Raw genomic sequence first — 26,765 nt, 5'->3', positions numbered from 1 at the left:
TAAAAAATGAATAGGACTTTAACATATTTTTCTGGCCAGGAGTTAATATATAATTTACTGAAACACGAGTAATATCCAAATTTCTGTGTTAATAGTCAGGAGCTCAAAGTGTTATTCCAATAGAAAATTATACATATTTGGTAGCTCTTATGGAAGAATTTAAAATACTTCTATGTCCATATATCAGCAAAACTATACATGTTTCTCTTAAATGAATTTTATTTTCCTGAAGTTTAGAAAAATAACTTCATCCTTAAAAATGTTGGAAAAGAAAGAAAATGAGTTAAAATGTGTTGTGATATTTGAATGTTGCAAACTAAGATCTCTGTGTGTGTTTGTATACTCCTCATATTCTTGAAATACAGTTTTTGTCTTCTAAGGCTAACATTAGGCATGAAAAACTTCCCATAACAGGCTGCGTTGGTCAATGTGTCCCTGGAAGAAGGTATTTTGTATCTCAGAGGTAGCATAAGCATCATTAGATGTGGCGTTGCCATGGTAACTGCTCTCTTTTTTTTAATTGAATGGCATAGTAAGTAGTCTTATAAAACCCACCAACCCATAACTTGCTGGTGCCCCAAGGCAGCTTTAACTTACTTAAGCACCTTCTCTTTGTCTTTATATTTTTAATCTAAGGGATTCAGGTGTTTGACTATACCAGTTTTATGAGTCTAATATGCTTCGGAACTTAAATCCTTGGTTTGTTGACCACAGATTATTTCTAAACAGGAGCTCAATGCAGTTATCATATCAAGGAAAGAATACAAAATTTCCAGTGCAAAAAGATGAAAAGCAAACTTGTACATAAGGCCATGTCTATAAAACACAAACTGAGTAAGATGCCAATATTTGATCATCTGATTTCACCAGAACCTAACTACACATGGCAAAGCGCAAATAAATCATTATAGAAATGAGAGCCACAAAAATACTGTGCTAAAATATGTCTTGGGCAACAAGTACAAATAGCTTAGTTTAAATATAAATTCTCCTGGGATGCAAGAGTCCTTTTTATTTTTTTGTTTGGACTCAAGACACACCTCTTAAAATATTTATACCCTGCTGCAGAGATGTTGCATGGAGTCAAATAAAATCTATTGTAAATTCCTCTTCCTCTATTTTGTTTCCTAGAGACGCTAATTCTTTTGACTATTTTGCTAGTCATTTATGTTTAAACTGTTAATAAATCTATTTAAATTAAAAATTGAATATATAAGAATTGATAGTGCTCTGCAGGAAAATAGGGCTCTTATAATGTGTCCTATTTGTGGAAAAGAGGGCATTGTAATATTGATGAAAAGATTATTCCAACCATATTAATTTAGTATCAATAAATATTATCTTCCTACTGAGTAGCACTGTCATTTTCCAAAAGACTGTGTGGGTAAGTACAATTAGAAATAACTGTAAGTTTATAATGGGTACTAATGCTTAAGCATACCAAAGAAACCCAAGTTGAGAGTTTAGAATTTACGTTGTCCAGCTTCCTGAAAACATGTTTTTATATATTCTTTCAGTGCTTCTAATTTTTTTTTTAAGAGAGGGTCTCACTCTGTTACCCAGGCCAGAGTGCAATGGTGCAGTCATAGCTCACTGCAGCCTCAAACTCCCAGGCTCAGGTGATATGCCCACCTCAACCTCCCGAGTAGCTGGGACCATAGGTGTGTGACACTACGGTTGGCTAATTTGTGTTATTTTTTTGTAGAGACAGGATCTCCCTATGTTGTCTAGGCTGGTATAGAACTGGGCTCAAGTGATCCACCTACCTCGACCTCAGAAAGTGGCTTTTAAATTTTGAGGCAACTCAAATATGGATGATGATTGTTTTCTCAAATTTGCTAGCATCTTTTTATAAGGTGAATAATTTAATTTACATATAGACAATTAATAAAGACCATAGTAAAGTGGGTAATTATGGCAGCTTACTTTGCAGGAAATTCCTCTACCTAAGTCAGAAAAAGCCCACAGGAAATAAAGGTAGTGGGACAAGGAGTTAAGTATGACAATAAAATGTATCCACAGTATTTTTTTGGAAGAATCACAACTCATTGAAATCAGAGTAAAGAGAACTCCAGGGGAGAGATGTTGGGAGACACTCCTCCTTGGGTATCTTTTGTTCCTGTTTTCTTGCTGAATATGCAAAGAATTCAAGTCTCTAACGACTCTTACCTGGTCATTTTTCAGTGTTGTGTTTGTAGCAAGCAACCTTGAGGGATAAGATAATGTGTTCCTCTGGAACAAAGAGCAGGCTTGCTTACTGCTTGCTATAAAAACAGCAGGTTTCCAATCTAAGTGTTCCTTGGCTGTAAGACAAAGCCACTGCATCAACCTGGACTCTATGCTTCACCCCTATGGGACATGGGGATCAAGGGGGAACTGATGCAAAGACGCTGGTGCTTGTGTCGCTTGCTTCGCCATGATTAATAAAGTCCTTTGTCTCTGATTCAGGAGTCTTGTGTCTTCTACTAGCATTCCTGAAGCAGCAACAGGCTTACTTATTAACTTATAAGTAGGGTAAAATACCTGACCAGATAGGAGAAAGCTGCATTAACTTACTCCATCATCCTTTTGGGGATGGAATTAATGGACCACCAAAACTGCAACCTGATTCTTGCCAGAAAAGAGAGCTATGATTTAATTAATCTAAATCTGAAGCCATTACCTTGGTAGATGTTCCATGAACAAGTGAAACGTTTTTTAGAAGCACATTCAAAAGTTGTGGGAGTGGGAGAGGGATAATTTACTCAAAGGCATGTATTATTAGTCCTTTAAATAAGATGAGGGCTTTTTGTTCCCTTCCCAGTAGCAGAAAACTTTTAAACTAACATTATTCTGAACATTTGGAATAAAATTTTGCACCTTTGACCACTTATGTATTTACATGGTATAAAGTAATTTTGAATCCATTATAAGCAGAATCTTGGCATGATCTACAGATTTCTAGCAAAAGTGGCATTTGGGTCCTAATACTGACCTAATAACTGAGTTGTTAGGCAACTCAGTTATCACGTTAAAATGTGAAATCTATCCCTTCACAGATACCTGCTTGGGCATAACTATTTGTATTCAACTGGTAACAGACTAACTTCACTTTTGATCCTATCGGAGTAGACAGTCTGGAATGTGGTGATACTCTGTAGCTATCAAATCTGCAGGTGAGAGAAATAATATTTATGAAGATAATCTGAAGAACATGCAGTCCATCTATTTCTCTAAACAGTTATTTCTCAACCTTTTGCTTTTCAAATTGCTCACTTATGGAGCCTTTTTAGACATTTTTCTCCTTATCACCTTCCTGCTCCTAGAGAAACTTGAATATCAGAGATAAGTGGTATATATATTTATGTACTGTGGCTTTTTAGAAGTCTACAAGCTATTTTAATATCTAAGATTTTCTGGCCTCCTAAGAACAAATAATCATCTGCTTTTGGATGGTATTGCCCATGTTGAGAATTCATGCTCCAAGCACTCTGAAATCTATCCCTGGACTGATGGAATATTTCTCTGCCTACACTCCAGAGTAGGCAGACTCCCAACAATTTCTTTTTTGCTTAACTGTCCTGTACTTTGGATTAATATGTATATTTAGTGATGCTATAAGAAATAGCACCAATAAACTACTATAAGGCTACTAATAAATTGCTAATTGGAGGCAACATAGCATAGTGATTACAAGTTCTACCTGACTACTTGAATTTAATCTTGACATTACCACTTACTAGCTATGTAACCTTGGACCTATTATATATCATCTCTCTAAGTCTCAATTTGCTCATATGTAAAATGAGAATAATAATAGTACTCACACCATAGGATGATAAGAATTAAGGATAAAACAAACATAAACTGTCTGACCCAGAATAAATGTTCAGCAATATTAGCTCTTAGATATACATACAGTAATGCAGGGTGCTCTCCACAGATATTCTAAATGGAATGTTTTTTAGCCAGGAGTAGTGGCTTGTATCTGTAATCTCAACATTTTGGGAAGCTGAGGTGGGAGGATCACTTGATGCCAGAAGTTTGAGACCAGCCTGAACAACATAGTGAGACCCTGTCTCTCAAAAAATAAAATAAAAAATAAAAAATAAAAGCTTAGAACTTAGCCTGGTGTGGTGCGGTGTATATACTGCCTGTAGTCCCAGCTACTCAAGAGGCTGAGTTGGGTGGATTGCTTGAGCCCAGGAGATTGAGGCTACAAGGCTACAGTGAGCCATGATCACACCACTGAACTCCAGCCTGGATAATAGAGCAAGCCCTATTTAAAAAAAAAAAAAAAAAAAAACCTAAAATCAAAAATAATGTTTTCACTTGTCATACTGAGTATGTTTACAGTGTCATACATAGTTGAGTAATAGATTTTATGTTAGGAACACTAGAAATAGACATTGAGGCTAGTGATTTATCAGTTTTCTTTCTTTGTACCATCTGAAAGTTTTAAGTCCAATTTGTCTCCTTCCGTTAGCAAGTACATAGTAATTCGTAGCATATATCATAGCATATATATATATTTGCTTCTGATATCTAATTATGTCCTTACTCTCATTTCCCTTTCTTGTTTACCGGATGTACAGGCCTGGATTTGAGTCCTTTATTCATTACTCATTAACTGGTTAGGTTAATCTTAGTGGGGTCCTTTTTTGTTTTTGTTTTTTTTTTTTTTTTTGAGACAGAGTCTCGCTGTCGCCCAGGCTGGAGTGCGGTGGCACGATCTCGGCTCACTGCAAGCTCCGCCTCCCGGGTTCACGCCATTCTCCTGCCTCAGCCTCCCAAGTAGCTGGGACTACAGGCGCCCACCACCACGCCTGGCTAATTTTGTTTGTTTGTTTTTGTATTTTTAGTAGAGACGGGGTTTTACCGCGTTAGGCAGGATGGTCTCGATCTCCTGACCTCGTGATCCGCCCACCTCGGCCTCCCAATGTGCTGGGATTACAGGCGTGAGCCACTGTGCCCGGCCTCTTAGTTGTGTTCTTAAGCCTCTTTAACATTCCCACTTATATAAAATAGGGTCAATAGTAGGACCTAATTAATAGGATTGTTTTGAGAAAAGTACACAGTACCAACAAGTAATAAGAATTCAATATAAGCTAGTTACTTTTACTATTTATGTTATTTTGCCATATTTTAAAAATCTGTAAACCACTGTAAATATTTTTTTCTGTAAGAAAAAGAATAAATAAAAATATACTTAGAATGTTGCCATGACAACAGTGTCTTTTCTACCAGGGTTTGGGTCTTCAGGTATTTCCTCACACTATTACTTAAGCCTTCTTGACTAGGAAAGGAGCAATGAAGTTCACCCAGCACCACGCTGGTCATCTCTGTAGACTCATCTTCAAGTCCCTAGTTGGGACACTGGCTTATGGTCTGTGGATGAATGAGAATGAGAATTTTACAAGTATGATGACTGCTTTAGTAGGTCAAGCCCTGGAACTAAATTTAGATCTTTAGACACTTTCCTTGAAGGTCAATGAAGCTTTGCTCATGATGCTAAGCAAAGTAACTTGTACATCCTCATGCCTGTCTCACATCTGCTAATAAAAATAGTTGTCTTTTTTAGTAGCTGACATCTAGGGCTTGTACTAATATATTTAACAATCCTCAGCCTAGATGAAAATCCTAGCTTCTTTACTTCACTTCTGTGGCCTTGAGCAGGTTATTTTATCTCCTAGGTTTGTCTTCCATAAAATGGAGATAATATTCAGATGTGCTATTGAGAAAGAAGTGAACTTATATATAAATATGTAAAGCTTGTGCCATGCCTATTGTAGATACTTTGTCAATGTAAATTTGATTCATTTGCCTTTTCTTGGTAGGGGATCAAGGTTTACAGGTTGATTGTCAGGTTAAGAATAGAAAAAGTAAAGCATTTCTTACTTTAAGTCCCTTATAGTGCTCATTTAGCCTGGTAAAAATAGACCTCAACACAAAGCACAAGGGCAGAATCCTCTCAACACAATAAAGAATTTCTTGCTTTTCTTTTTCAGAGGAGTTTGGCTGCACATGGATGAAATTAATGGGGGTAGATATGAATGGAGGAAGGGGAAGGGGATGTTTTTTTTTCTCCTCCTTTAGTGTTGGTGTCACGGGGAATGCAATTTCTGAGACCCTGCGTGGTAGTCATAATTCTAAAATGATTCTCAAGGACCCATTCTTGTACAGTTCTCTCCCTTTAACTGTAAGAGGAACCCTTGGATATGAAAGGACATCACTCCTGTTAAGTTACACAGCAAAAAAGATCTTGCAGATGTAATTTGGGATGCTAATGAGTTGACTCTGAGTTAATCAAAAGGGAGATGATTTGGATGGGCCCGACCTAATCACAGGAGCCCCTTAAATCTGGGTCTAGAGGACAAAGACAAAGTTAAAGACTTGAAACATGACAGGATTTGACTTGGCACAACAACTGGAATAGAAAGGGGGCCATATGGTAAGGGTGGCCTCTAGGAGCTGAGAGCAGCCCCCCACTGACAGCTAGCAAAGTAACAAGGACCTCAGTTTTATAACTGCAAGAAACTGAATTCTGCCAAAAACGATAATGAATTTAGAAGTCAGTTTTTCTCCAGAGTCTCCAGCCAAGAACTCAGTCTGGTTGACACCATCATTTCAGACTTATGAGACCCTGAGCAGAGAAACCAGCCTTGCCACGTCCAGACTTCTTACCTATGGAAACTGTGAGATAATAAATTTGTGCTGTATTAACTTGATAGGTTTGTGGTAATTTATTGCACAGAAAATAGAAAACTAATGTGCCCTGGTGCACTATATATTTACTCCTGATAATAGTTTTTCTATTAAATAAATAAATATGGCAAAAACATAAATAGTAAAAGTAACTAGCATTTATTGAATTCTTATTACTTGTTAGGTACTGTGTACTTTCCTCAAAACAATCCTATTAATTAGGTCCTACTATTGACCCTATTTTATGTAAGTGGGATGTTAAGGAGGCTTAAGAACTCAACTAAGATTAACCAGTTAATGAGTAATGAATGAAGGACTCAAATCCAGGTCTGTACATCCATGCTAAACAGGAAAGGGAAATGAGAGTAAGGACATAATTAGATATCAGGAGGAAATATATATGCTATGAGTGAATAGTTTTTATTATATTTATTGTATTTCTTTTAATAGTTTTTCTATTAAAAGAACCATGATATAGTACATTTTGCTTGTGCTTTAAGTCTTACCCTCAATTGCTTAGCTTATAATAGCTTACAGAGAAGCCCAAGGCAGCACCTGGGAAGAGCCTGAAACTCCATTCCACCTGTTTCAGCAGTAGCTTCATCGCTGTTAGACATTATCCTCTTGAGCTACCAGCCCTTCAGATTTAGCAACTTTATCCTACGTATAGCTTGGGAATGAGGTCGTGGTAGCTCCTCATTGGCGTGGCCCTAATTCATGATTCAAACATATCAGGGTTTTCTGCAGTAGTCAGTTCAAAATTGTGATTCTGTATGATTCATAACATGCTCATTTATTTCTTTTGGGTCTTTTAATGTTCTTATTCCTTCATTATTATTATTTGAATCCTCCTAGATTCCAAAGTCCTGGGATGAAGGACTTTTTTCTTCCTTTTGATCTTCTACAATACTTATTATTGTTTGCAAACTAGATAGTCAAATATTGATTAAAAGAACGATGATATAATAAGTTTTGCTTGTGCGTTAAGTCCTACTCTCAATTAGTAAGCATTTTCTGATCTAGCATTCACCTGAAAGATAGAAAGGAGATGGAATCTTATTAATAATAAACCACCAGAACAGAGCCAAATGACACAACAGGAGTGGAAGCTCTTCTTTCTGGCAGAGAAGAGGAAGTCCATATGCTCAGAACTGCCAAGGAGTGAGAGCAGAAATGGGCTAGGGTAGTTATCAAGGAATTAATTCACATACTGTCTATGAAACAACTGAGCCACTAATGTCTTGGCACCCCAGACCCACTTCCCCATGTGAATCACAGCCATTTTTATCCTGTGATACAAGCAGAGAGCTGCTATTAAGGAAATGCAACAGTCTGCCAGAGGAGAACTAGAAATATAGGTGCTGATACATGAAAAAGTACAGCACAGTCTAATGTAAACCTTCCAACAGACAAGATATTTTAAACGAAATGCAGATCTGACCAAGAGGGGAAAATGATATGTTCCCAGAGTAATGGATGACATCTACACGCCAGAGTAAGTCCATCCATATTGGCTGGACCCTAAACAAACTGACTGGGCCCTTTTGATACATACTAAAGTCAGTCATGCTACAATGCACACTTTACCCATGTAGACAAAGCTTGCAGTCATCCCACTATTTCAAGGGAGAATAATAGAAAAACAGACCACAAGTTGCAGAGGCAAACCACATCAGTTACCTGCTAATATAAGTTCAACTGATATTAGGTTCTAAACTGGAAGCCAGCCATGGTGGTTCACATCTGTAATCCCAGCACTTTGGGAGGCCAAGGCGGGAGGATCACTTGAGTGCACACGAGTTCAAGACCAGCCTGGGCAACATAGCAAGACCCTGTCTATAAGAGTTTTGGGTTTTTGTTGTTGTTTTTAAATTAGCCAGGTATGGTGGTACACACTTGTAGTCCTAGCTACTTGGGAAGCTGAGATGGGACGATCACTTGAGCCCAGGAGTTTCAGGCTGCAGGGAGCTGTGATCAGTCCACTGTACTCCAGCCTGGGTGACACTCCAGCTTGTATCTAAAAAATAAATAAAATAAAGAACCCTTCTAAACCATGTACTGTGTGATATTCATTGTAAGTGAATACCAAAAGATGGGAGCTATTTGTGAATGTTGGAACTAAGAAGGCCTAACAGATGCAGATGGAGTCATAGTATGAGCTCAAGTACAAAGATGGAAAGAGCATGGCACATTGGAGACAGACTCATCCACCATATCCAAATTACTTAGTGGTTCATGAACAACTGTGAGTGGATAATCAAGAATCACCAGATACATGCGTAGAAGCAGCAACAAGGGGCCTTATAAAAAGAAACTTGATTCTGTAAAGAAATAGGTAATTCAGGAAGAAAAGAAAACTTAAACATGATCATTTCAGTATTCTCAGAGAGATTTGAGAAGCCATTATATCCAGAATTGAATAAGATAAAAGAACCAGAACCGGTTCTTAGAAATGCATAAGATTGTCAAAATAAAACATTGAATAGGATAATTGAATAATAACTTGGACACAAATTGTTAAAGTTGGTGATATGAACTATTCATAAATATCGCTCCCTACCCTTATATATAAGAATGTAAAGAAAAAGACAAAGAAATTTTTAAAATGGGTGAAAATATTGAGCTGTGAATAATATTTATTAAAATAATCAAAGTGTTCAGAAAAAAGGTAAAACATATTTGAAGATGTAACAGGAAAATTTCTTTGGGCAGAGTAAAGATTCACATCTTCAGATTTGAAAGGAGCTGTAAAGTATCTGTTTATTTCTTTATTCAACAATTATTTGAGCTCAGTATTATTCAGAATTTTGTGGTTATGAAAGTATCAAAAAGGGCTGGGTGCAGTGGCTCCTGCCTGTAATCCCAGCCCTTTGGGAGGCCGAGGCAGGCAGATCACGAGGTCAAGAGATTGAGACCAGGTCAACATGGTGAAACCCTGTCTCTACTAAAAATTCAAAAATTAGCTAGCGTGGTGGCGGGCACCTGTAGTCCCAGCTACTCGGGAGGCTGAAGTAGGAGAATCACTTGAACCCTGGAGGCGGAGGTTGCAGTGAGCTGAGATTGTACCACTGCACTCCAGCCTGGTGACAGAACAAGACTCCAAACAAACAAACAAACAAACAAACAAAAAAACAAAAAACAAAAAAAAAAAGAAAAAGAAAAAAAGAAAAGAAAAAGAAAAGGAATTGTGTGAAAAATACGTGGTAGGCAGTGTTTTAAAATGCCTCCCAGGAATCCCACCCACTGTGTACATGCCCTATGGCATCTCTTCTTCTTAAATATAGAGAGGGTCCCCTGACTCTGACAGATGTCATTCCCATACTGGGTTACGTTACATGGCAAAGATAAGGGATGTTTTCAGATAGAATTAATGTCCCCAATCAGTTTGACTTTGAGTTAATTGAAAGGGAGATTCTTCTAGGTGTGCCTGACCTCATCAAGCAAGCCCTTTAAAAAGCCTTCTTGGGCCCAGAGACGGGAAGAAGAGATTCTCTTTCTATGGCTGGCTTTGAAAAAGCAAGCTTCCATAAATTCTACAGCTTCAAGGAAGTGAATTCTGCCAAAAACGTGAGAAAGTGCGGAAGTCGATGCTTCCCTAGCCATTTGAGAATGCAGCTTAGTAAACACCTTGATTTTAACCTTGCGAGACTCTGTGCTATGGATTCAGCTGGCCTTTCCTGGACTTCTGACCTTCACAAACTGTGATATAATAAATGAGTATTATTTTAAACAGTTAAATTTGTGATAATTTGTTAAGCTGTAATAGAAATTTAATGTATCTACATAAATTATGGTGAAACTTCAGAACACTGTGTGTAAAAAAAAATTTCTTACAGCTTTCAAAGAAAATTTTAAAAGTTATAAAAATCAAAATAACTTTAAACTTTTCATTAACAACACCATATTCTAGAAAACAATGTAACAACTCCCTCCATGTTCTGAGAGAAAATGATTTGGAGCCAAACAATTAATAAAGTCAGAGTGAAATAAAGACATTTTCTGACATGTAGACTTTGAAAGTTCACTGTCCATATGGCATGATTTTGAGAAAGTGATAGAATATTTTTTTAAAGAATGAATTTGGCTTTCACTCTTGAAATAATCTCCTTACAGGGGTACATATGAATATGTGCCAGATATCTCACTTGGATCTGGATGACATATTTGCAATATCTTAGTATTTTAAATGCTGTTTATTGTTTTTTACATTTTTTACTGAGGTAGAATATATGTGGTCAAATGAGTGTCAAGTTCACTAATCTTTATGAGGTTTGATCAAGTTTTAAAGATGTACACACCTAAGTAATAACTACCAAGATGAAAATATATAACATTTCCAGCACCCAAAAGTAGTCTTTATGCGCCTTTCCTGTCACATCCTTCCATTCTCAAAATGGTAATCACCATTCACACTTCCTTCTCCATTCATTAGTTTTGCCAGTTCTTAAACTTCACCTAAATGTAATCCAATGGTGTGTATTATTTTGTGTCTAACTTCTGCCATTGTGAGAGTCATCCTTGTCATTGTGTTTACCAGTAGTTCATTTTCTTTTCATTGCTGTGTAGTATTTCTTTACATGATATAATTTAGCCATTTTTGTTGTTGGACATTGGACTTGGTTTTGGTTCTTGGTTGTCATAAATGAATCTGTTATGGACATCCTTCCACAATATTTTGGTGGATGTGTGCACTCATTTGTGTCTGGGCAAATGCCTAGGAATGGGATTGCTAGGACATAGGGTAGTAGATGTTTTTATTGTTTTTAACATTTACACTCAATTTGCAGAGGAAATATTGAAGGCTCATATATAGTTATAAGCTAATAAAAATAAGAAAATTATTGGCAATTTGAAAGCAATGTTAAGACTGAGAAGTAAGATCTATAGGGAAAGAAATAAGACTCCAGCTTATTTCTTTACATCCACTAAGCTGTAACCAGGGTAAACTTTCAGAAGCCTTATTCTGATCATGATTTGATCAGAATTAAGTGACTTTCCCTTGATCTTAGGATAAAGGCAAAACTCCTTTATAAACCCTGCAAAGCTCCAAATGGCCGGTCGATATTTATCTTTTCTTTCTTATATCTCTGCAGTTCTTAACTTTCTCCATTTGAGTCCCACTGACACTCACCATTACTTCTCTGCCACAGGGTCTTTGCACAAGCTGTTCCTCTGCTTAGAAAGCCTTTGTTACAATTTTCCACATAGATAAATCCTACTCATTGGTCAGATTTCTTATCAAGGGTGGTCTCTTCTGAGAAACTATCCCTGACCTCCTTAATATAAATTCTCATAACTTATCTCACAATGATTTTATTTTGGGCCACACTTATTATAATTTATTTTGTTTTGTTATTATTGATCACCCTTTTCATTAAGTGGTGATTTTCACTATGGCAGGGTTTATGTCTGTTTTTACTCATTTTATTGCTAGAACCTAGTGCAGCATTTGGTCAATGTGGACACTCAATATTATTCAGCAGAAGAAAGAATCTTTTATGATTTTCAATGTTGAAATCTCAAATTGAAGGAGTAGTATCATTTAAAATTATGAAGGCAATCACTTGAAAAACTGAAAATACTGTAAATCAGAATGAAAACAGAAGAAGACTCTAGTAAGGGAACTAAATTCTTCCTTTGTAGAATGGAGTGTGCATAAGCTATCTAAAGCCCAGTACTTATAGTGACAAACACTAGAACTAAAATTAGAAATATTTAAATGTAATTGTCTCTGGGAAATGAGACTGAGGCTGAGGAATGGAGATTGGGAAGGTGAATTTCTAAGTTTTACCCTTATTTTTAATTTATTTTATTACATTTATTATAACATATATCAGAAAGATGAAACTCAAGGTCACGATACATGCCCGTTTTAGAAAACTTTGGAAGACTGGGAGACCTAATTTGTATATCTGCTCCTGTGCCACAGACTGGGTATAAGGTATGGCACATGTAAATAGGTATTTGAGATTGCTGACAAAATTACTAGATATATGATAAGCTCAAGGCTTTTGGGATAAAGTTATGCCAATGGGAGCCACAAACTCATTTGAAGACTATCAATGGTAACAACATATTTTGGGAATTGACTTGTAAAAGGTTGAAGTTCACTGGAATTAGTTCAAGCAGTCAGGGATTAGTACAAAATTTTTAACACCCTGGGTGGTCACAGCACAGGTGGTAGCAATACCTAACCAAATTAATCACATGCAATGACAGAGTATCATAGAGGGGAACAAAATGTTAATCACTATATAGGTTTCAGATATAAGATCTCAAGAACTGAACTGGAGCAAATATTTCTAACCCAATTGGTGAATTCAAGCTAAGGATTAGTACTATCAGGAGAAAAATTAGTAGTAGGATGTGGGGACATGGGGTCAGGATGATCCGAATTAATTCCGGTACACTGTAACATACTGCTTCAGTGACTCCCTTTAGAAACCAGGACCTTGCCTTCTGGGCTGTATCACTGAACATCTCCAGTATGCAGTCTGTCCTCCAAGTTCCAACACAAAGCTAATTCCTTTTTTGAAGCTTTTCTGTTTCCCACAGCCAGAAACAGTTCCTCTCTCCCTTATCTCCCGAAGCATTTTTTCCAACTTTCTTACTGCATTTAGCACTTTATACTATGTATTCTGGTTCTGTATGTGCATCCCTTACTTCTTCCATTAATCTGAGAGGTCATAAAAATTACATAATTTGCATTTACCACAGGGCTTGGCCATGGACTTGCATATCATTGCTGAGAGAAGTCTCAACAGCAGCTTAAGTACTATTGAGGACCTCAAGATGACAAATTTTCTCCATCTCTTCTAAGGCTGAATTGTCATATCCAATGTGCTTTATGACTATGCTTTGGTGAGTGTCACAGAATTTAGAATTTGTACTATATATATGCACTAAATATATACTATTATTTCCATTATATTATTTAAGGGAGTGGAGAAGGTTTTTGTCAGTGTTAACAAGCACTGGGCATCTTCCTATATCAAATATACGTGTTAGAATAGCAGAGGTTGGTTTTCATTAATAAGAACTGAGAAGATATTTGAATATTTGTTTTTAATAATTATAATGATTTGTGCAAGCTGCATAGCTTAAGCTAATTTCTAAGATTACATCGCTTAAATTCTTATAGAAGTTATAATATTCTCCTACAAAGACAAACTAACACTCTACATATTCATTGTCTATAAACCTAAAATAGTAATGAAATGTCTTAGGAAATAGAGACAAAATTCATGCTACATTCAAAGCAAAACATTTTCTGTGATTTTAAGCATGTGCAAAGAGATTCTTAGCAGCCTGTACATTGAAGTTGTGATTTCTAAGTTATGTTCCAAGGAGTTCCTTTTCTTATTTTCTCCCAGGGCTATCTTTGTTTTTTGTATTATTATGGATTAGATTTGTTTGGAACATAAAAAAACAGAATTGATCTTCCCTCCTTGAATAATGCAGAAGATAATATATGTAGGAAACTTCTTCCAAATCATGTCTGAGTATATACCTTTGAATTTTACTTGAAAACATGTCATTCCATTCAAAACTCTGAATTAAGATGCACTATTTTTTGCTGAAGGCTATTTTAAATTAGGCTAATAAATTGCTACTCTCTGCCTTGCATGATAATGCATTACATTATCTATTGATGTACATGTATTGTTTGACTCTAATGGTGTGGAAATTAAATGTTAGACATGAGCCAGATGTTCCTATAGATGAATATGAAGTATGACTCTGGCATAGTTATGTCTCATCAGGACAGAGAGGAAGAATGCAATAACCAAACGATAATAATAACCACCCAAGAATGCCCTGATATTGGTCTCCAGTAAGAACTCACACCATGCAAGCCTAGATCCTTAGTCCCTACCTTTGAGGAGTGTTCTAAATGTCAGCAGTATTTGCACCTGTTCATGAGGAAAGCAATGTTCTTTCCTAAAATACAGAATAAAATAAAGTTGTGAATATACTACTATTTGGAGGGGTGTCCAGAGACAGTAAATATATGTCATCTTTACTTAGCAAACATGAGCAGCTTAATTTGGCACCTCCACAGGACCATGAGATTCCACGGGTCATTCCTCTGCTCTGCGCAGTTCACAGCAGGGTGGGAGGAATATGTGACTTGGGGGAAGGGAAATGGCAAACAAATAGGCCTTACGGTGAATTTTAATGAAGATTCCCTGCTGGCTTTAGCCCCATTGGGAAAAAGAAAAAAAGAAAGAAAAAGAAACCCATAATCTCCTATTTGAGGTTAAGTTACAAATGGGATAATGATTCAAATAGTAGCAACATCTCACAAGAATGAGGTGGGGTTAGGAGGGTATATAGGATGTTTGCTACTGCTGCTGCTTCTACTAGTGCTAACTAGATTACTAATAATATGTAGCTATATCTTTGAAAATAATCAGAGAGATGGTGATAGAAGACAAATACATCGCATCATCATCCACTCAGTGAGAAATGGCTTTTGCAGATTTGTGCTGATGGATCTAAGGTGTGCACCTCTGGAGGCTTTGAGGTGGCTATACTTCAGTTGTGGATAAAGAGGTGAAGAAGGACATCTATGGTGATGCTCAGTAATATCTGCAAAGAACTGTGGAGACAGACAAATAGTCAAAGGTGAGGTCAGTGCTTGCAAGTATCTTCTTTTAAAAGAGTTGCCGAATACCAAGAGGAACATCATGGGAAAAATGCAACATGAAGAAAGAGGAGAATTTATCACTGCAAGAGTTATTTCAGCTGCAAGTGTTGCTATCACTTTTTTCCCTCTCTAGTGGTTCATTTGAAATATGGGATAGTGAGGGATTCATTGCTTTGTGCATTGGAGGTTTGTTTGTGTGTTCCTTTTCATTAACAGTCGTATTTCCTTTCTGATTTATGTGAATTCTTTTTTTCCCTTGTTTGGCATTGTTTCTGATTTTTAGCCCTATAAACACTGATTTCTCAGGAGTAACCTAATTTCTATCTTTTTCTTTTTTATTTCCATATTATGTCACTTTACAAAAACAAAAAATTGGTGTCTTGAAAATCTTTTCCTTATTAATCATAAAGGTAAAGTAGAGTTTCTCTCTAATGTGGGTTTTGCACTCAGATGAATGTTATACCTTCTGGATCTCTCTCTCAAGCTATGTGTAAGCAGAAACCTATTGTTTTTCCATTTAACAGTATGATTGATTACATATTTAATTCATTCCTGTTGTCATCAGTTCCAGGCAAATTAAAAGTGTGTATTTCTGCCTGTCAGGATAATGGAGGCACTGGAAATAACTTTCTAGAACCCTCATATTTTGGATAAAATTGCTTTCATTCTCCTTAGCGCTGGAAGTTTCCTCTTATCATCTAATGAAATCCACTGTCATCATAGAAGTAGATTATTTGCAGAATTTCCCTTGATAGGTTGATGTTGGCATTTTTTGTGCCGGGTTATTTTGCCAAATTAAAAAAATGGATACTTTCTATGTTAAGCACAAACTCCATCTTGCTCTTGGATTGGCCATTTCTTCTAGACTCACACTTCTTCAGCACTGGCAGAGTAAGTGGATGGTGGGCCCAGGACAAAAGGCAAAAGGAGGCCACTTTGCCCAGAATTTGCCTCCTCAAAGAGAGTCACTGGCAGAATCTAGACTAATTCACTAGTTATTTTATTGGGGTTGAAGGCTGAAGCCCTAATTGCCCTTGTGCTCTAGACAATTACTTCCTTTGAGGTCCTGAAGGAGAAGATGACCATGGCAGGATAGGATGGGAACCCAGGATCCTGAGTGATGTTCGGATATTAAGTATTGTATAGCTAGAGTAGTATTTGAGTAAAGAACATAAATTTGAGAGTTAGGCTCAGAATGGAGTCACATCGTTATCACTTACTAGCTGTGTGGTCATGGTCAAGTTGTTTATACTCAGTCAACCTCAGCTTTCTCATCTGTCCAATATATGTGATCATAGTTACTACTTTATAGCAGTGGTGTATTAAATGAGATACTCTATATAAAAATGTTCAGCTCAGGGACCAGTACAAGGTACACCCTCAATACACATTATCTGCTATTAGTAGAACATTAATAATCATCATAATACCATTAGTGAAAGTTAGAAAGAAGGATTAATTTTAAAAATTCAGTCAGACACTTGGGCTGTTTGGGACAGTCAGATAAAATCAAGCATCAACAAACTCCCTCTTCTACTTTATTTTCCATGTCAGATTTATCATGATCCCTGTGAAATAGGCACCACATGTTTTATTAGGTGATCATGACCATTCAGTATTTACTTTGGGTTTAGTTGGAACAGACTTAATATTTTTGGAAAATTAATTTTTATTTTTCAACCCCACTGTAACTGGTCAGTACCTTTCAGTTAAATCAATAAAACTAATCAGGTATGTAATCTAATGATATAGAGGCTGCATGATAAATACAAGCATTTTTCCTAAATCCAACAAATCTTGGTAAATTGCAGTCTTGCAATGTGATTGGGAAATTGAGGGTAACATATGAAATAATAGTGCAAAAATAAAAACTATGCCATGTACAAGAACTTTGCCTTTAAGACTATTTTGGGATGTACCTTTCCAACTATGTCTTGTTTTTTTGTTACTGTTTTTCTATGAGAATTCTGGACCTGTTGTAATTGCTTACTTTCTTATCAAACACTGCTTGCTTAGATTTGCCCAGAAATTATTATATTTGAAGTCTGTCTTTATGTCAACCCAGAATATAAAACTTCCATTTGACCTGTGACATCACTATTATTTTAAGGACTTAGGTTTGGCAGCTTGCCCATAATTTTTCTAACTTTTGACCTTGGCCTCCATTTTTAGCTTTGCTGTTCTTAATTTCACACTGACAATTCCAAAAGGCATTACCCAACATATTGGTATTGGCATGGCATTTATTTTATGTTTTACAGTTTATCAAGGGTTCTCTCATGTAATTGGTTTAGTCAAATGTATGATAAGGCACTAAATTATGTAGTGTATAAAGGGCAGGAGTTTTAAGAGTACAGATAAAACAAATCAGTATATGATGGAGTAGGGAAGATTTTATAAAATGGGGAGAATGGAACTGGGCATTGAAAGTGGGGTGAGATAGTGTTTATATTTCATAACATCTAACTTTATTAATTTTCTTTTAATTTAGTTTTTATATAACATATGAACATATGTTCCTTATCTAACATTCAAAGAAAACAAAATATGTACAGTCTTCCCTTAAAAATCTTCCCAATACTGTACCCTTCTTCAGAAGTAGCTACTGTTAAGAGTTCAACATACATCACTTTAGTTCTTAAGCATTTTCACACATAAATGTGTACATGGATAAGCAAACATTTTAAATAGATGGGCCTATATTCTATTTTATCCTACAACCTTATTTTCTCCATTGACAATATCACTTGATAATTTTTTTCTTATGCATTTTTGTATACCATAATTATTTTTCAGGTACCATCAAATTCACTCTTAAGTTAAACACTCAGTGGGTTTTAGCACTTTCACAAAGTTGTGCAGCCATCAATAATACTAATTACAGAACATTGTCATCACCCAAAAACAAACAAGGAAACTTCTTTATTATTCTTCCCTTCCCCAAACCTCAGGTAAACACTAATCTAATTCTGCGTGTAAGAATTCGCTTGCTATTGGCATTTTACATGAGTAGAATCTGTGGCCTTTTGCATCTGCCTTTTCTCACATAGCATGTGTTCAAGGCCTATCCACGTTGTAGCATATATCAGTAATTCATTCATTTTTATGGCTGAATAATACACCATTGTGTATATATACCAAATTTTGTTTATCCATTTACAATTAATGGACATTTGTGTTGTTTCTACTTTTTAGGTATTATGAATAATGCTGCTATGACTATTCATGTACAAGTGTTGATATGGATACATTTTATGTACATTTGTTTTCATCTCTCTTGCATATGTGCCTAGGATTGGAATTGTTGCGTCACATTGTAGAACCCGGTTTCAGGCATGGTAACACTAGCTTTAAGAAACTGCCATACTGTTTCTCAATGTGGCTACACCATTTTACAGTCCCATCAGATATACTGGAAGATAACCACACATCCTTGTTATTGTCTGTTTTTCTGATAATAGCCTCTAGTGGGGGTGAAGCGGCACCTCATTGTGGTTTTGGTTTACATTTGGAATAATGATGTTGAGCATCTGTTCATGTGCTTATGGGAATGTGTGTATCATCATCGGAGAAATGTCTCTTCACACCCTTTGTCCGTTTTGTTGTTGAGTTATAAGAGTTCTTTATTCTGGATACTAGATCCTTATCTGGTATACAACTTGCAAAGAGGTTGTCTTTTCACTTGCTTGATAATGTCCTTTGATGTACATTTTTACATTGTTTAGTGAAGTCTAACATTTTTTGTTTTTACTTGTACTTTTGATATTATATGTAAGAAACCATTGCCTAACTCAAGGTCATGAAGATTTGTGCATATCTTTTTTCATAAGAGTTTAGAGTCTAAGCTATTGCTTTTAGATTTTTCATCCATTCTGATTTAACTTTGGCAGAAGGTGTGAGATAATTTTAGAATCGGCTTGCAACTTTCTGGAAATAAATCAGCTGGGATTTTGATAGGAATTGTGTTGAATGTGTAGATCAATTTGAGTATTGCCATCTTAACAATATTCTTTCATTCTATGAACATAAGGTTTTTAAAATTTATTTAGTCTTTGTTAGTTTGCTACTTTCAATGATGTTTTACAGTATTTGGTGCGTAAGTCTTACACTTCTTACACTTTTAAAATTATATTATTAATATATTCTCTTTGACACTATTGTAAATGAAATTGTTTTCTTAATTTTATTTTCAGATTGTTCATTACCAGTGTATAGAAATACAATTGGCTTTGGTGTGTTAATTTCGTATACTGCACCCTTGTACAACTTGTTTTTAGCTGTTTTTGTTTTGTTTTGTTTTTGTGAAATCCTTGAGATTTTTAAATAGAAAAAAAAAGTCATCGAGATTGTTTTACTCTTTTCTTCCTAATCTATATATCTGTGTTTTATAGTCTTGCTTAAATGCCCTGGCTAGGACCTCACTTACAATATTAGATAAAAGTAGCAAGAACAGACATCCTCGTTTTGCTCCTGACCATAGGGAGCATATAGGTTTATCATAAATATGCTTTATCTGATTGAGGAAGTTATTTTATATTCCTAGTTTGTTAAGAGTTTTTATCACAGAAATGTGTTACATTTTGTCACATGATTTTCTTGCATTCATTGAGATAAAAATGTATTTTTTGTTATTTATTGTATTCATATAAGATATTACATTGATGGATTTTCATATGTTGAAACAATTACGAGTTCTTGGGATAAAACGCACATGGTCATTGCGTACAATTCATTGTAAATGCTGCTGTATTTGGTTTGCTAGCATTTTGTTGAAGATCTACAGTCATAAAATATATTGGCCTGTAGTGTTTTTTTTTCCCTCTTGTGATGTCTGTATCTGATTTTGATAGCAGGGTAATACTGACATCATGGAATGAGTTGGGAAGTGTTTCCTCCCCTTCAGATTTGCTTATGGGTTCTTTATTTTTTCAGAAGAGTTTGTGAAAGATTGGTATAAATTCTTCTTTAAGCCTTTGGTAGAATTCACTGATGACAACTGGTCCTGAAATTTTATTTGTGAGAAGTTTTTTGATTACGAATTCAATCACCTTACTTGTTCTAGGCCTCCTCATTGGAAAAAAAAATTTGGTCAGTTTTGGTAGTTTGTGTCATTCTCAGAATTTGTCCATTTCATCTAGAATATTGAATTTGTTGGCATACAGTAAATTTTGTATATAGATGTAACTCATTCTTCTAAATTTCTTGGTGATATTCTGTGGCATGGATATGCCTTAATTTGTTTCGCTGTAAACAGTTTTTCTCCTGATTTTCCCTATTATGGGCAGTGTTACAAGTAACAAAAAACAAATTGGTCTCATATATTTGAGCATTTTTTTGGCTAGTGATTTATTCTCAGACTTTTATCTTTCTCTTATAATATATATGCAATATTGATGTTTTAGGCATTCTGTTTCTTTAGCTTTTCAGGCTATTATGTTTAATCACATAATTTTCTCACTTTCATGTCACATAGAAGAGGCAATATTAAGTGTTCTCCAAATTCTGTTTTATTTTCCACTTCTTAAACACACAGGAATACTGTACTCCCTACATTCTCTTGCAGTTAGACCAGGGCGACGTGACTATTTCTGGTCAACAGGCTACCCACACTGGGGTTTTTCACTTTTAGTCCAGTGGAAAAAATAAGCAAGAATGAGTCCTCTATATCAGCAATCCCCAAACTTTTTGATACCAGGGACTGGTTTCAAGGAAGGCAAGTTTTCCACAGTAATGGTTTCAGGATGAAACTTGAAACTGTTCCACTTCAGATCATCAAGCATTAGATGCTCATAAGGAGCATGCAACCTAGATTCGGCGCATGTGTGCAGTTCACAATAGGGTTCACGCTCCAGGAGAATCCAATGTTCCTGCTGATCTGACAGGAGGTGGATGGCTCGCTTGCTCACTTCCTGCTGTGCAGCCCAGTTCCTAACAGGCCACAGACCGGTACTGGCCTGCAGCTCAGGGGTTGGGGATCCCTGCTCTCCATTCTTTCTTCCTTTGTTTGGATGATTGTTGGGATTGCCTAATAAGATGGCAGAGTTACAAGATGGTGGCTGTCTGGCTGTTTGAGCAACGGCTTTGGAAGAGCTTTTCTTTTTTTTTTTTTTTTTTTTTTTTTTTTTTTTTTTTTTTTTTCTGAGACGGAGTCTCGCTCTGTCGCCCAGGCTGGAGTGCAGTGGCGCCATCTCGGCTCACTGCAAGCTCCGCCTTCCGGGTTCACGCCATTCTCCTGCCTCAGCCTCCCGAGTAGCTGGGACTACAGGTGCCCGCCACCACGCCCAGCTAATTTTGTGTGTGTGTGTTTTTAGTAGAGAAGGGGTTTCACCGTGTTAGCCAGGATGGTCTCGATCTCCTGACCTTGTGATCTGCCCGTCTCGGCCTCCCAAAGTGCTGGGATTACAGGCTTGAGCCACCTAGCCCGGCTGGAAGAGCTTCTTATACCAGTAGGAGCTTCCTGACTTATCAGGCTTTGTTGTACTGATATTGAGACTCTGGGATAATTTGCTACCATCACGGGACCTCGCTAATCCTGACTGATAGAGATAAGTATCCATTTACTCCTGTAATCCTTACCAGCCTTCATTTATTTTGCTTTCTTCTTCCGTCTTTCCCTAGACAATCTCCTCCCGCTGTGTACAGCAACTATATGGTGAACTATTTGTTCTATTTGTTAAACAAAAGAAGTGATGGCTAGAAGATAGAATAGGTGGGGCTTAAAAATTATGGTGGGAAAAGGAAACTTCACATTTTTTTTGGAGGTAACAAAGAAGCTCAAACCTCAGCTACTTAGGATTGTCTCAGAAGTCTGACTAAAGCTGATTTTCTTTGCCCTTCACTATGTAGTAGGAGACTTGTGTTTTTTAAAATATTTACTTTTTTTGGATACATAAGAGTTACACACACTTATGGGGTACATGTGGTATTTTGATACAAGCATACAATAGGTAATGATTAAATCCAGGAAACTGAAGTATCCATTATCTTAAACATTTATAATTTCTGTGTGTTGGAAACATTCCAAATTTTCTTTGCTATTTTTAAATAGTCAATAAGTTGTTATTATTGACTATAGTCACCCTACTGTGCTATCAAACACTAGGTAGTATTCCTTCTATCCCCTGCCCTCACAAACCTTTTAGCCTCTGGTAGCCACCAGAGTCTATCCACTACTTTTATGAGATCTATGTTTTTAGCTCCCAGTTATGAGTAAGAACATGTGATATTTGTCTCTCTGTGTCTGGCTTATTTCACTTAACATAATGTCCTCCAGTTCAGTCCATGTCACTGTAAATGATAGGATTTCATTCTTTTCTTTATGGATGAATAATATTCCATTGCCTATGTATACACACCACATTTTCTTTTTATCCATTAATCCATCGATGGACCCTTAGGTTGATTCCATATCTTGACTATTGTGAATAGCGCTGCAAAAATAAAGAGGGGGTTGTTTAGATATCTCTTCAATATACTGATTTCCATTCTTTTGGATATATACCCAGCAATAGGATTGCTAGATCATATGGTAGTTATATTTTTAGTTTTGGAGGAGCCTCTATATTATTTTTCATAGTGGCTGTGCTAATTTACATTCCCACTAACAGTGTGCAAATGTTCCCCTTTCTCTACATCTTTGGTAGCATTTATTTTATCTATTTTGATAACACATTTTAACTGGGGTGAGATGGTATCTGGATTTTGATTTTGATTTCCTTGATGATGTTGAGCATTTTTTCATATACCCGTTGGCCATTTGTCTTCTTTTGAGAAATGCCTGTTAAGGTCTTTTGCCCATTTTTAATCAGATTATTTGGAAGGTTTTTTTTGTTTGTTTGTTTTGTTTTTGCTATTGAGTTTTGAGTTACTTATATATTCTGATTAGTAGTCCATTTTTGGATAGTTTGCAAATATTCTTTACTAATTTTGTATATGGTGGGAGATGGGGCCTAATTCTTCTAATTCAACCTAATTCTGTAGGTGGTTTCTTCACTTTGTTGGTTGCTTCCTTTGCTGTACAGAAGCTTTTTAGCTTGATATGATCCCATTTGTCAATTTTGTAATTGGTGAGATAGGAATCTAATTTTATTGTTCTGCATATGGATATCCAGTTTTCCCAGCACCATTTATAGAAAATACTGTCCTTTCCTTAATGTATATTTTTAACAACTTTGTCAAAAATGACTTGGCTGTAAATGCAAGGAATTATTTATGGGTTCTCTATTCTGTTTTATTGGTCTATATGTCTGTTTTTATGCCAGTGCTATGTTTTGGTTACCATAGATTTGTAGTATATTTCAAAGTATAGTAGTGCGATGTTTCCTGCTTTGTTCTTTTTGCTCAGGATTGCTTTGGCTATTTGGGGTCTTTTCTGGTTCCATGTGAATTTTAGGATTGTTTTTTCTATTTCCGTGAAGAATGTCATTGGTATTTGACAGGGATTGCATTGAATCTGTAGGTTGCTTTGAGTAGTATGAACATTTAAATAGTATTAATTCTTCTAATCCATAACATGAGATATCTTTCTTTTTTGTGCATTTTCTTCAATTTCTTTCATCAGTGTTTAGTAGTTTTTATTGTAGAGATAAAAACTTTAGTCAAGTTTATGTCTAGGTATTTTTTGTGGCTATCGTAAAAAGGATTGCTTTCTTGATTTCTTTTCCACATCCTTCACTGTTGGCGTATAGAAATGCTAATGATTCTTGTATCCTGCAAATTTACTGAATTAATTTATCAGTTCTACCAGTTTTTTTGGTAAAGTCTTTAAGTTTCTCTAAATATAAAGACACAAACAAGGACAACTTAAATTCTTCCTTTCCAGTTTAAATGCCCTTTATTTCTTTTTCCTGTCTAATTGCCCTGGCTAGGACTTCTGATACCATGCTGAATAAAAGTGGTAAAAGTGGGCATCCTTGTCTTGTTCCAGATCTTAGAGGAAATGCCTTCAGCCTTTCCCCATTCAGTATGACATGAGCCGTGGGTTTGTTTTATATGATTTTTATCAAATTGAGGTATGTTTCCTCTATACCCAGTTTGTTGCAAGTAATTTTATGAAAGGATGTTAAATTTTATGTTTTTCCAACATTGATTGAAATGATTTTTGTCCTTCATACTATTATGTGATGTATTATGTTGATTGAATTGTGTATGTTGAAACGTCATTCTATCCCTGAGATGAATCTCATTTAGTTGTGTTAATGATTTTTTTTTTTTTTTTTTTTTTTTTTTTTTTTTTTTTGTGAGACGGAGTCTCGCTCTATCTCCCAGGCTGGAGTGCAGTGGCACGATCTCGGCTCAGTGTAAACTCCGCCTCTCAGGTTCACGCCATTCTCCTGTCTCAGCTTCCTGAGTAGCTGGGACTGTAGGCATCCGCCACCACGCCCGGCTAAGTTTTTGTTTTTCTAGTAGAGACAGAGTTTCACTGTGTTAGCCAGGATGGTCTCGATCTCCTGACCTCGTGATCCACCTGCCTTGGCCTCCCAAAGTGCTAGGATTACAGGTGTGAGCCACTGAGCCTGGCCTTAATGAACTTTTTAATGTGTTGGTAAAGTTGGTTTGTTAGTTTTTTGAGGAGTTTTGCATCTATGTTGATCAGGGATATTGGCTTGTAGTTTTTGTTGTTGTCGAGTCTCTGTCTGGTTTTTGGTATCAGGGTAATAATAGCCATCTAGAACGAGTTTGGAAGTATTCCTTCCTCTTCAGTGTTTTGAAGAGGTTGAGTAGGATCGGTATTATTTTTTTCTTTAAATGTTTCATAGAATTCAACAGGGAAGCCATCAGTTCCTCACCTTTTCTTTGATGGGAGACTTTTTATTACTACTTCTATTTCATTACTCATTATTGGTCTGTGCAGGTTTTCTATTTGTTTATGGAACAACCTTCATAGGTTGTATGTGTCTAGACTAAATTTATCCATTTCTATTATGTTTTCTAACTTATTGGCATATAGATGCTCGTCACAGTCTATAACGGTTCTTTGCATTTCTGTGCTATCAGTTGTAATGTCTTCTTTTTGTCTCCAATTTTATTAGTTCTTCTCTTTTTCTTCTTAGTCTGGCTAAAAGTTTCCAAATTTTCTTTCTTTTCAAAAACCCAACTTATTTTGTTGATCTATTTTTTAGTCCCAATTTTATTTATTTCTGTTTTGACATTATTTCTTGTCTTCTACTAATTTTAGGTTGGTTTAGGTTTAGCTCTTTAAGGTGTGCCATTAATTGTTTATTTGAAGTCTTTCTACTTTATGATGTAGCCATTTATAATGAAAAACTTCCCACTTAGTACTGCTTTTGCTGTATTCCACAGGTTTTGGTATGTTTTCTTTCCATTTTTATTTGTTTCAATAAAATTTTAAATTTTCTTCTTAATTTCTTTGTTGACCCATTAATGGTTCAAGAACAAGTTGTTTAATTTTCATGTATTTTTATAGTTTCCAAAGTTCTTCTTGTTATTGATTTAGAGTATTATTCTATTTAGTCAAAAAAAGAAACTTGATATGATTTTGATATTTCTGAATTTGTTAAGACTTGTTTTGTGGCCTAACTTATAGTCAATCCTGGAGAATGTTCCATGTGCTGATGAGAAGAATATGTTTTCTGCATCTATTTGGTGAAATGTTCTATAAATATAAATATCAGTTAAGTTGATTTAGCCTAGCATGTAGCTTAATTCCAATATTTCTTTGCTGATTTTCTGCCTGGATGATCTGTCCATTGCTGAAACTGGGTTGTTGAAGTCCTCTGCTATCATTGTATTGTAGTCTATCTTTAATACTCGCTTTAAATGTCTGGGTGATGTATTAGTCTGTTCTTGCATTGCTATAAAGAAATACCTGAGACTGAGTGGGTTATAAAGAAAAGAGGCTTAATTGGCTAATGGTTCTGCAGCCTCTGCAGGAAGCATGGCTGGGGAGGCCTCAGGAAACTTACAATCGTGGCAGAAGGCAAAGGGAAACGAGCACATCTTATGTGGCCAGAACAGAAGGAAGAGAGAAAAAAATGAAGGAGGTAACATACACTTTTAAACATCCAGATCTCATGAGAACTCACTGGCTATATAGTACCAAAGGTGATGTCACTAAACCATTCATAAGAACTCCACCCCTATGATCTAATCACCTCCCACCAGGTTCCACCTCCAACACTGGGATTACAATTGCACATGAGATTTGTGTGAGGACACAAGTTTAAACCATAACAAGTGCTTTAATTTTGGTTGCATATATAATACAATTGGTTGCATATATATTTATTACAATTAAATACAGTTGTTATATTCTCTTGCTGAAGTGACTTTTTAATCATTATATAATGACCTTTGTCTCTTCTTACAGTTTTTGACTTGAAATGTACTTTAAATATAGCTACTTTTGTTTTTGGTTTCAATTTGCACAAAATATCTTTTTCCATCTTTACTTATTTATTTTTCATCCATT

General features: G+C 36.0%; 2 long non-coding RNA genes across 2 annotated transcripts in view; one reads left to right on the top strand and one right to left on the bottom strand.

Annotated features, from left to right (window-relative positions):
- Positions 1-26,765, bottom strand: part of LOC134810171 (uncharacterized) — a 110,811-nt gene that overhangs the window by 30,130 nt on the left and 53,916 nt on the right. The window lies entirely within an intron of this gene.
- LOC104006740 (uncharacterized) overlaps positions 1-26,765 on the top strand; it is a 90,961-nt gene that overhangs the window by 57,986 nt on the left and 6,210 nt on the right. The window contains exons 3-4 of the long non-coding RNA XR_001718295.3: positions 13,402-13,545; positions 15,167-15,312. This is a non-coding gene — a long non-coding RNA (uncharacterized LOC104006740). The remainder of the gene's footprint in view (positions 1-13,401; positions 13,546-15,166; positions 15,313-26,765) is intronic.

Source organism: Pan troglodytes, chromosome 5 (assembly GCF_028858775.2).
Source record: "Pan troglodytes isolate AG18354 chromosome 5, NHGRI_mPanTro3-v2.0_pri, whole genome shotgun sequence".
NCBI classification, from domain to species: Eukaryota; Metazoa; Chordata; class Mammalia; order Primates; family Hominidae; genus Pan; species Pan troglodytes.
The sequence above is the reverse complement of the archived record's forward strand: the minus strand, read 5'-3'. Positions and strand labels throughout refer to the sequence as shown.